Source organism: Dendrobates tinctorius, unplaced genomic scaffold, assembly GCF_039654945.1.
Source record: "Dendrobates tinctorius isolate UK_male_01 unplaced genomic scaffold, ASM3965494v1 ptg000011l, whole genome shotgun sequence".
NCBI classification, from domain to species: Eukaryota; Metazoa; Chordata; class Amphibia; order Anura; family Dendrobatidae; genus Dendrobates; species Dendrobates tinctorius.
Genome location: NW_027361679.1, coordinates 116,126,746 through 116,138,906, shown reverse-complemented (window position 1 = coordinate 116,138,906; position 12,161 = coordinate 116,126,746).

The following is a 12,161-nucleotide window of genomic DNA, read 5'->3' as shown; positions in this document are numbered from 1 at the left end:
TACACATTGACTCCTCCTCATACTCCAGTTCCTCTGAATCAGCGCTGCAGGAGCCGTCACGGTCTACCTCCACATGGACCCGTGAACGCTTACCTGTTACGACCAATATGAACACAGCCGTGGCCAAACGTCAACAGGCCATACTGAAATTATTTTCTTTGGGGAATCGAAGCCACACAGCGCAGGAGCTCTGGAATGCCATCAAGCAGGAGAGCGACATGTGGTTTGTGCCAGCGAATCTCCAGCCAGGCTTGGTAGTGTGTGACAATGGCCGAAATCTGGTGGCAGCTCTGGGCCTAGGCAACCTCACATCCCATGTCTGGCACATGTGCTCAACTTGGTCGTTTAGAGTTTTTTGAGGGACTATCCGGATGTTGATGCACTGCTGCACAAGGGTCCACATAGAGTGCGCTCACTTGCTGCGTTCCAGCATGGCAAGATCGCGCATTGCAGCTCTGCAGCGCCGATTCCGCCTTCCGGAACATCGCATCATATGTGACCTACCCACCAGGTGGAATTCAACGTTACATATGTTGGAGCAGTTGTGTGAGCAGCAGGCAGCAGTAATGGAGTACCAGCTGCATCAGGTGCAAGCAAGTCGCACTGCGCGCCGTTCACACTTCACCACCACTGAGTGGGCCTCTATGAAGGATATCTGCCACGTTTTGTGTGCCTTCAATGATTCCACGCGGATGGTGAGTGCAGATGATGCACTAGTCAGCATGACTGTCCCCCTTATCTGCCTGCTTGAAAAAACACTGCAAGCACTAAGAGAGGAGGTTGTGGAAGAGGTGGAGGATGAGGAGTCACAAATGCCATCTGCTTCTGGACAGTCTGCGCAACGTGGTTCCTCACAAAGGCCTAGGCAGGGGACACATTGTGAGGAGGATGAGGAGGAGTCAATGGAGGAGGAAGACATCTCTCCAGAGGAGGGAGGTACACAATGCTTTAGTAGTCAGTATGTAGAGCGAGGGTGGCGTGATGCAGAGCAGGCAGAGATGACGCCTCAAGCAGGGGACAGCGTTTCTTGGCCAGTTGGGAGTCTGCAGCACATGGTTGATTTCATGCTGCAGTGCCTGAGAAACAACCACCGCATCGCCCACATTCTCAACACGGCTGATTATTGGGTGTACACCCTCCTAGATCCTCGCTACCGGGACAACTTACAAAGCCTCATAACACCGTTGAACCGGGAGCATAAAATGCGGGAGTACCAAGACACACTGGTACATTCCATCATGTTCTCTATTCCACCTGAGAGCAGTGCTGCTGGTGCTTTACAAAGCAGCTCTGTGGGTCAAGGCAGTGGAGGAAGCTCTGCACAAAGAGGGAGCAGAAGCAGCGCCTCAGCACAAGGCAAGACCAGTATGGCCCAAATGTGGCAAAGTTTTGTGTCACCGCCACAAATGTCTACACCATCACAGACAGCTCCAGTCAGCAGGAGGCAACGTTTACGTCAGATGGTGACGGACTACATGTCTTGCCCTCTCAGTGTACTCCCAGACGGCTCTTTCCCCTTCAAGTTTTGGGTCTCTAAGCTGGATACATGGCCAGAGCTTAGCCAGTATGCATTGGAGGTGCTGGCTTGCCCTGCTGCTAGTGTATTATCGGAACGCGTCTTTAGTGCCGCAGGTGGTGTACTTACAGACCGTCGCATGCGACTATCCTCCGATAACATTGACAGGCTTACTTTTCTGAAAATGAACAAGGCCTGGATCTCGCCGGAATTTGCCAGTTCTCTTCCAGATTAAATAATTGGTTGGCAACAGTATCCAGGTCTCCTGTTCTGTTCATGTTTCTACCACCTGAACTGTAATCCCTGGGCTCCAACACCGCCAGTTGCTGCTCAGAAGTGCCGTCTGCACAGAGAAAAACACTAGCTCCTGTGTTAGTGGGGTTCAGTAACGCCAGCTGCTCCCCTGCTGTGTGTCCGCCAATATCTCCTGCTCCGTCCACATTCACACAACATCAGATATTAAACTTGCTCCAATTAGGCCTCAGCCTACACCCTGATTGACCCTGGGCTCCAACACCACCAGTTGCTGCTCAGAAGTGCCGTCTGCACAAAGAAAAACACTAGCTCCTGTGTTAGTGGGGTTCAGTAACACCAGCTGCTCCCCTGCTGTGTGTCCGGCAATGTCTCCTGCTCCCTCCACATTCATACAGCATCAGATATTAAACTTGCTCCAATTATGCCTCAGCCTACACCCTGATTGACCCTGGGCTTCAGCACCGCCAGTTGCTGCTCAGAACTACTGTCTGCACAGAGAAAAACACTAGCTCCTGTGTTAGTGGAGTTCAGTAATGTCAGCTGTTCCCCTGCTGTGTGTCCGGCAAAGTCTCCTGCTCTGTCCACATTCACACTACTACTGATTTTAAACTTGCTCCAATTAGACCTCTGGCTCCACTCTGTCTCTAGTATTTACCCTGGGCTCCAACACCGCCAGTTGCTGCTCAGAAGTGCCGTCTGCACAATCAACATTTGCTCCTGTGTTACTGGGGTTCAGTAATGTCAGCTGATCCCCTGCTGTGTGTCCAGCAATTTCTCCTGCTCTGTCCACATTCCCACTAGAATGTGGACAGAGCAGGAAAAATTGTCGGACACACAGCAGGGGATCAGCTGACATTAATGAACCCTAATAACACTGGAGCATATGTTGACTGTGCAGACAGCACTTCTGAGCAGCAACTGGCGGTGTTGGAGCCCAGGGTAAATACTAGAAACAGAGTGGAGCCAGAGGCATTATTGGAGCAAGTTTAAAATCAGTAGTAGTCTACAACAGATATTAATCTTGATCCAATTAGGCCTCTGGCTCCACTATGATTGTAGTATTAACCCTGGGCTCCAACACCGCCAGTTGCTGTTCAGAAGTGCCGTCTGCACAGTCAACATATGCTCCAGTGTTATTGGGGTTCAGTAATGTCAGCTGATCCCCAGCTGTGTGTCCAGCAATTTCTCCTGCTCTGTCCACACTCGCACAACTACAGATTTTAAACTTGCTCCAATTAGGCATCTGTCTCCACTCTGTTTGTAGTATTTACCCTGGGTTCCAGCACCACCAGCTGGTTCCCGGCAGTGTCTTTGGCACGGGTACTCCCTCCTGCCCAGCTTGGTTCCAGCACGCCAGCTGTTTCCGGGTAGTGTCAACGTCACTTCGCCTCCAAAACTTTGTCCTGTTGTGTTGCGGTCGGGTTAGCCGACTCTATGGTGCCTGCAGTTTAGGTGCTTCCTATGTGGGCTACGGGATCTGGCAATAAAGGCTGGTTCCGTAGTGCCAATAGGACAAGCACCCCCTGTAGGACTGTGGGTTTCGGTAACTGCGGCCGGCTCGCGGCCTTGCAACTTTGTTTTTCATGCGTACCTTCTGCTACCCATCCGGGTTCCAGTACCGTCAGCTGGTTCTCGGCAGTGCCTTTGGCTTAGGTGCCTCATTCTCGGTATCAGAGTTCCAGCAACGTCTGCTAGCCCTTGGTAGTGCTTTCTGGCACAGGTACCTCCTGCTTAGTAACCGGGTTCCAGTACCATCAGCTGGCCCTCGGTAGTGCCATTGGCTCTTGTTCCTTCTGCTGCCCCTCGAGATTCCAGCACCGTCAGCTTGTCCTCGGTAGTTCCATTGGCTCTTGTAGCTTCTGCTGCCCATCCGGGTTTCAGTACCGTCAGCTGGTTCTCGGCAGTGCCTTTGGCTTAGGTGCCTCCTTCTCGGTATCCGAGTTCCAGCAATGTCTGCTGGTCCTTGGTAGTGCTTTCTAACACAGGTACCTCCTGCTTAGTAACCGGGTTCCAGTACCATTAGCTGGTCCTCGATAGTGCCATTGGCTCTGGTTCCTTTTGCTGCCCCTCCGGGTTCTAGCACAGTCAGCTGGTCCTCGGTAGTTCCACTGGCTCTTGTAGCTTCTGCTACCCATCCGGGTTCCAGCACCGTCAGCTGGTTCTCGGCAGTGTCTTTGGCACGGGTACTCCCTCCTGCCCAGCCTGGTTCCAGCAAGCCGGCTGTTTCCGGGTAGTGTCAACGTCACTTTGCCACCAATATGTTGTCCTGTTGTGTTGCGGTCAGGTTAGCCGACTCTATGGTGCCTGCAGTTTAGGTGCTTCCTATGTGGGCTACGGGATCTGGCAATAAAGGCTGGTTCCGTAGTGCCAATAGGACAAGCACCCCCTGTAGGACTGTGGGTTTCGGTAACTGCGGCCGGCTCGCGGCCTTGCAACTTTGTTTTTCAAGGGTACCTTCTGCTACCCATCCGGGTTTCAGTACCATCAGCTGGCTCTCGGCAGTGCCTTTGGCTTAGGTGCCTCCTCGGTATCAGAGTTCCAGCAACGTCTGCTGGCCCTTGGTAGTGCTTTCTGGCACAGGTACCTCCTACTTAGTAACCGGGTTCCAGTACCATCAGCTGGTCCTCGGTAGTCCCATTGGCTCTTGTTCCTTCTGCTGCCCCTCCAGGTTCCAGCACTGTAAGCTGGTCCTCGGTAGTTCCATTGGCTCTTGTAGCTTCTGCTACCCATCCGGGTTCCAGTACCGTCAGCTGGCTCTCGGCAGTGCCCTTGGCTTAGGTGCCTCCTTCTCGGTATCCGAGTTCCAGCAACGTCTGCTAGCCCTTGGTAGTGCTTTCTGGCACAGGTACCTCCTGCTTAGTAACCGGGTTCCAGTACCATCAGCTGGCCCTCGGTAGTGCCATTGGCTCTTGTTCCTTCTGCTGCCCCTCGAGATTCCAGCACCGTCAGCTGGTCCTCGGTAGTTCCATTGGCTCTTGTAGCTTCTGCTGCCCATCCGGGTTCCAGTACCGTCAGCTGGTTCTCGGCAGTGCCTTTGGCTTAGGTGCCTCCTTCTCGGTATCCGAGTTCCAGCAATGTCTGCTGGTCCTTGGTAGTGCTTTCTAACACAGGTACCTCCTGCTTAGTAATCCGGTTCCAGTACCATCAGCTGGTCCTCGATAGTGCCATTGGCTCTGGTTCCTTTTGCTGCCCCTCCGGGTTCTAGCACCGTTAGCTGGTCCTCGGTAGTTCCATTGGCTCTTGTAGCTTCTGCTACCCATCCGGGTTCCAGCACCATCAGCTGGTTCTCGGCTGTGTCTTTGGCACGGGTACTGCCTCCTGCCCAGCCTGGTTCCAGCAAGCCAGCTGTTTCCGGGTAGTGTCAACGTCACTTTGCCACCAATATGTTGTCCTGTTGTGTTGCGGTCGGGTTAGCCGACTCTATGGTGCCTGCAGTTTAGGTGCTTCCTATGTGGGCTGCGGGATCTGGCAATAAAGGCTGGTTCCGTAGTGCCAATAGGACAAGCACCCCCTGTAGCACTGTGGGTTTCGGTAACTGCGGCCGGCTCGCGGCCTTACAACTTTGCTTTTCATGGGTACCTTCTGCTACTCATCTGGGTTCCAGTGCTGTCAGCTGGTTCTCTGCAGTGCCTTTGGCTTAGGTGCCTCCTTCTCGGTATCAGAGTTCCAGCAATGTCTGCTGGCCCTTGGTAGTGCTTTCTGGCACAGGTACCTCCTGCTTAGTAACCGGGTTCCAGTACCATCAGCTGGTCCTCGGTAGTACCATTGGCTCTTGTTCCAGCACTGTCAGCTGGTCCTTGGTAGTTCCATTGGCTCTTGTAGCTTCTGCTACCCATCCGGGTTCCAGTACCGTCAGCTGGTTCTCGGCAGTGCCTTTGGCTTAGGTGCCTCCTTCTCGGTATCCGAGTTCTAGCAACGTCTGATGGCCCTTGGTAGTGCTTTCTGGCACAGGTACCTCCTGCTTAGTAACCGGGTTCCAGTACCATCAGCTGGCCCTCGGTAGGGCCATTGGCTCTTGTTCCTTCTGCTGCCCCTCGAGATTCCAGCACCGTCAGCTGGTCCTCGGTAGTTCCATTGGCTCTTGTAGCTTCTGCTACCCATCCGGGTTCCAGTACAGTCAGCTGGTTCTCGGCAGTGCCTTTGGCTTAGGTGCCTCCTTCTCGGTATCCGAGTTCTAGCAACATCTGCTAGTCCTTGGTAGTGCTTTCTAGCACAGGTACCTCCTGCTTAGTAACGGGGTTCCAGTACCATCAGCTGGTCCTCGGTAGTGCCATTGACTCTTGTTCCTTCTGCTACCTGTTATGAATGGGTCACCGAGGAGGAAAAAACCTAAACATGCTAAGCCCAGAAAAACCAGAGAGGTTGGTAACTATGCAGATTGCAGATCCCTGATCCTAACCACACAACTAGCAGCAGCCGTGGAGTGTACCTACGATGATCCTAGACGTCTCGTCACGGCCGGAGGACTAAATAAGCCTAAAGCAAGAAAAGGGGAAAACTAACTCCCCCAGAGCAGACCCCAAAGGAATAGACAGCCCCCACACATGTATTGATGGTGAAACAAGATGAAAACACAAACACAGGCAGGAAAATAGGCTGAGCAAACGATGGGGCCCAAACTAACTAGAAAGGAGAGGAAAGGAAAGACACTGTCTGCAATGTGCCCAAAACCCTACAAAATAATGTCCAACACTTCTGATAACAAAATTAACCCTGAAGTCACTAGACTTCTCCCACTGTATCAGCACTCTGACATATTCTGAGACAGCAAAAAGAGGCCAATCTAATAAGGGACAAAAAGCAAATTGGCAAATAGAGATAAATAAGAGTGGAAATTCAGCACAGTCCCAGCCGGGGCTGGCTGACCACACAAAAAACTGAATAGAACAACAAAATCAAGTGTGAACATTAACAGAGAAACTTAGCTTGAGCTAACTGGAACAGAGCTGAGAACCAAGACCTTCAAGCAGAAGGAATCACCAGCACCAGAGTAGGGCATCGGCTGTCTTAAATCCAATCTGAGATTCCTGAGGTCCAATCGTCATCCTCATTATCAGGTGGCAGATCCCTACTGATTAAATCAGCCTCACTACCTCCTGTTACCACCAGAGGGAGCGAAAATGATCTCACAACAGTACCCCCCCTTGAGGAGGGGTCACCGAACCCTCATCCACGCCACCAGGCCGATCAGGATGGGCCCGGTGAAAAGCACGAACCAATCTATTGGCATGAATATCAGAGGCAGGGACCCAAGAATTATCCTCCTGGACATAACCCTTCCATTTGACCAAATACTGGAGTCTCCGTCTAACCAAACGAGAATCCAACATTTTCTCTACCTCATATTCCACATTGCCTTCAACCAACACAGGGTCAGGAGGTGCTGCCATAGGAACCACTGGCTCAACAAACCTCTTCAACAGAGATTTGTGAAATACGTTATGGATCTTGAATGCAACTGGAAGAGCCAATCGAAAAGAAACAAGATTAAGAATCTCCAAAATCTTATAAGGTCCAATAAATCTTGGCTTAAATTTAGGAGATGCAACCTTCATAGGAATATTCTTAGATGACAACCAAACCATATCACCCACTTTAAACCGGGGACCAATAATCCTATGCCGGTTGGAAAATCGCTGGGCCTTTTCCTGAGAGAGTGACAACTTATCCACCACTTGGTCCCATATCTGCTGCATTCTCTCAACCACAGTGTCCACACCTGGGCAGGACGAAGATTTCACTTGCCCCGAAGAGAATCGAGGATGAAACTCAAAATTACAGAAAAAGGGTGACATCAAAGTGGCAGAACTAGCTCTATTGTTAAGCGCGAATTCGGCCAAGGGCAAAAATAAGACCCAATCATCCTGATCAGCAGATATAAAACATCTCAAATAAGACTCCAAGGTCTGGTTTGTTCTCTGTCTGTCCATTGGTCTGGGGATGAAACGCGGAGGAGAAGGATAACTGAATTCCCAGACTGGAACAAAAGGCTTTCCAGAGTCTGGAAACAAACTGAACTCCTCTGTCGGACACAATGTTCTCAGGAATCCCATGTAACCGAACCACCTGTTGTAAAACTAAGGCACCAACTCTGCGGAAGATGGCAACTTTGGGAGTGGTACAAGATGGACCATCTTCGAAAATCTATCACAAATCATCCAGATACCAGTCATTCTCTGAGAGACAGGAAGATCAGAAATAAAATCCATTGAGATATGGGTCCATGGCCTCTTGGGCACCGGCAGGGGCATCAGCAACCCACTAGAACGAGAACAGGGTTTAGACCGAGAACAAGTCCACAGGACTGTACAAAATTCCTGACATCACAAGATAAGGCAGGCCACCAAAAGGACCGACTCACCAAATCTCTGGTACCAAAAATATCTGGATAACCAGCCAATGCGGAGCAATGAATTTCAGACATCACTCTCTTTCTCCACTGGTCAGGAACATACAATTTTCCCATAGGGCAACGCTCAGGTTTATCCTCCTGAAATTCCTCCAGGGTGCGTCTCAAATCAGGCGAAATGGCAGAAAGAACTATCCCCTCACCTAGGATGGTAGTAGGCTCGGTCACATTAAGAGAATCGGCAAAGAAACTTCTAGAAAGGGCGTCTGCCTTAACATTCTTAGTGCCCGGAAGGAAAGAGACCACAAATTAAAACGCGTGAAAAACAAGGCCCATCTAGCCTGTCTATGATTCAAGCGTTTGGCCAACTCCAGATAAATCAAATTCTTGTGATCGGTGTGGACCACAACTTGATGTCTAGCTCCCTATAAACCAATGTCTCCACTCCTCAAATGCCCATTTCATGGCCAACAATTCCCGATTCCCCACGTCATAGTTGCGTTCAGATGGGGAAAACTTTCGAGAAAAGAAGGCACAGGGATTCATCTTAGAAGTCACAGGGTCTTTTTGGGGCAAAACAGCTCCTGCACCAATCTCAGAAGCATCTACCTCCACCTGAAAAGGAAGTGAGACATCAGGTTGCCGTAAAACCGGAGCTGAAGTAAATCTCCGCTTAAGCTTCTGAAATGCTGAGACAGCCTCAGGAGACCAATTCAGCACATCAGCGCCCTTCTTGGTCATATTGGTCAGTGGTTTGACAATACCAGAAAAATTACCTATAAATTTACGATAGAAATTAGCAAAACCCAAAAACTTCTGGAGGGCCTTCAAAGAAGTAGGCTGAATCCTATCATAAATAGCCTGTACCTTGGCCGGGTTCATTTCAATAGTCGATGGAGACAAGATAAATCCCAAAAATGAAATCCTCTGTACACCAAAGAGGCATTTTGATCCCTTAACAAACAGGGAATTCTCCCTCAAAATCCGGAACACAGTCCAGACGTGTTCCACATGAGAATCCCAATCACTAGAAAAGATCAAAATATCATCCAGATAGATGATCAAAAACTTATCCACAAAGTCATGGAAAATATCATTCATAAAGGACTGGAAGACAGAAGGGGCATTAGTGAGCCCAAAAGGCATCACCAGGTACTCAAAATGTCCCTCCGGAGTATTAAACGCCGTCTTCCATTCATCCCGTGCTTGATGTGAATAAGATTATATGCCCCCTGAGGTCAAGCTTAGTAAACCAGCAGGCACTCTTAACTCTGGAGAATAAATCAGATATCAGAGGTAACGGGTACCGATATTTAACCGTCATCTTGTTAAGGGAACGATAATCAATACACGGTCTTAATGAACCATCTTTCTTGGCCGCAAAAAAAAAAACAGCACCTAAAGGTGACGAGGATGGTCTAATATGACCCTTCTCCAACGACTCCTTAATATAGGATCGCATAGCATCATGTTCGGGTACTGATAAGTTGAAAAGCCGACCCTTGGGAAATTTACACCCAGGCATCAACTCAATTGCACAGTCATAACTCCTATGAGGAGGCAAAGATGCAGACTTATTCTCACTTAATACATCAGAAAAATCGGCCAGATAATCAGGAATATCATGAGACTGAGGAGAGGTGGAGAAAACAGGAGCGTCCCTAAGAACACACTGACAACCCCAACTCACCACAGACCCAGATTTCCAATCCAAAACTGGATTATGAGTTTGCAACCAGGGAAAAGCCAGAACAATAGTATCATGCAAATTATGCAGCACCAAAAATTTACAATTTTCTTAGTGGTCTGGGGTAACTCGCATTATCACCTGGGTCCAAAACTGTTGTTTATTCTCCGCCAAAGGAGTAGCATGAATACCCCTCAAAGGAATAGGCGTCCGCAGAGGCGTCATGGAAAAACCACAACGTTTAGCGAAGTCCAAATCCATCAGATTCAACGCTGCTCCTGAATCCACAAAAGCCTTAGTGGAAAACGTGGATAAGGAGCAGATCAGAGTAATTGCCAAAAGGAACTTAGGTTGTACACTGCCCACAGCAAATGTGTGTGCAAAACGTTTCTCTCGTTTAGGGCAGACAGAAATAGTATGAGAGGCATCTCCACAGAAAAAACACAGCTTATTACGCCTTCTAAACTCCTGACGTTGCGCCCTAGACAATATCCCATCACATTGCATAGGTTCAGACGCTTGTTCAAAAGGTGGCAGCACCTCCCGTGTAGTTTTATGTTCACGTAAACGCCGATCAACTTGAATGGCTAATGACATGGAATCATCCAGACCAGAGGGAACAGGAAATCCCACCATAACATCTTTTACGGTCTCTGATAAACCCTTCTGAAAGAGAGCTGCCAAAGCACTATCATTCCATGTAGTAAAGACCGCCCACTTTTGGAATTTTTGACAGTATAACTCTGCAGAATCCTGACCCTGGTTTAATGCCAACAGGGTTCTCTCAGCTTGATCAACAGCATTAGGTTCATCATACAACAAACCAGAGGCTTGAAAAAATGCATCCACATTAGTCAGAATAGGATTTTCAGGTGTCAGAGAAAAAGCCCAATTCTGGGGATCGCCGCGCAGCAAGGAGATGACAATTTTAACCTTCTGCGCAGAGCTCCCGATGAGTTAGGCTTCAAGACAAGAAATAATTTACAATTATTCTTAAAATTCAGAAATTTAGACCGATCCCCAGAAAACACATCAGGAGTAGGGATCTTAGGTTCAGCAGCATGTGACTGAATGAGGTAGGTGGAAATTCCCTGCACTTCAGCAGCAAGTTGCTCCACATGATCAGACAATTGCTTAATCTCCATTAGGGAAAAAAATCCTCCTACGGCCCCAGAGAAAAAGAGGAAAAAATATTTATAAAAAAAAATTCTGACTTTTTTTGACAAGTTTTTCCTGCTTTTGAGTACCCTAGAATCTGCGGTATGGCTGGTGATTCTGTTATGAATGGGTCACTGAGGAGGAAAAAACCTAAACATGCTAAGCCCAGAAAAACCAGAGAGATTGGTAACTATGCAGATTGCAGATCCCTGATCCTAACCACACAACTAGCAGCAGCCGTGGAGCGTACCTACAATGATCCTAGATGCCTCATCACGGTCGGAGGACTAAATAAGCCTAAAGCAAGAAAAAGGGAAAACTAACTGCCCCAGAGAAGACCCGAAAGGAATAGACAGCCCCCACACATGAATTGACGGTGAAACAAGATGAAAACACAAACACAGGCAGGAAAATAGGCTGAGCAAATGATGGAGCTCAAACTAACTAGAAAGGAGAGGAAAGGAAAGACACTGTCTGCAATGTGCCCAAAACACTACAAAATAATGTCCAACACTTCTGATAACAAAATTAACCCTGAAGTCACTAGACTTCTCCCACTATATCAGCACTCTGAAATATTCTGAGACAGAGCAAAAAGAGGCCAATCTAATAAGGGACAAAAAGCAAATTGGCAAATACAGATAAATAAGAGTGGAAATTTAGCACAGTCCCAGCCGGGGCTGGCTGACCACACAAAAAACTGAATAGAACAACAAAATCAAGTGTGAACATTAACAGAGAAACTTAGCTTGAGCTAACTGGAACAGAGCTGAGAACCAAGACCTTCAAGCAGAAGGAATCACCAGCACCAGAGTAGGGCGTCGGCTGTCTTAAATCCAATCTGAGATTCCTGAGGTCCAATCGTCATCCTCATTATCAGGTGGCAGATCTCTACTGATTAAATCAGCCTCACTACCTCCTGTTACCACCAGAGGGAGCAAAAATGAACTCACAACAGCTACCCATCTGGGTTCCAGTACCGTCAGCTGGTTCTCGGAAGTTCCTCAGCCTTCTTGTACCTTCTGCTACATTTCCAAGTTCAAGCTTTTTGAAATGTTTTTTTGTAATCACTCTGGATCTCCCTGACGACGACCCTGATGACCACCCCGAAGACTATGACACTGAAGACGACAACCCTGAAGACCACCCCGAAGAAGACGATGACCCCAAAGACGACGACCCTGAAGACGACGACC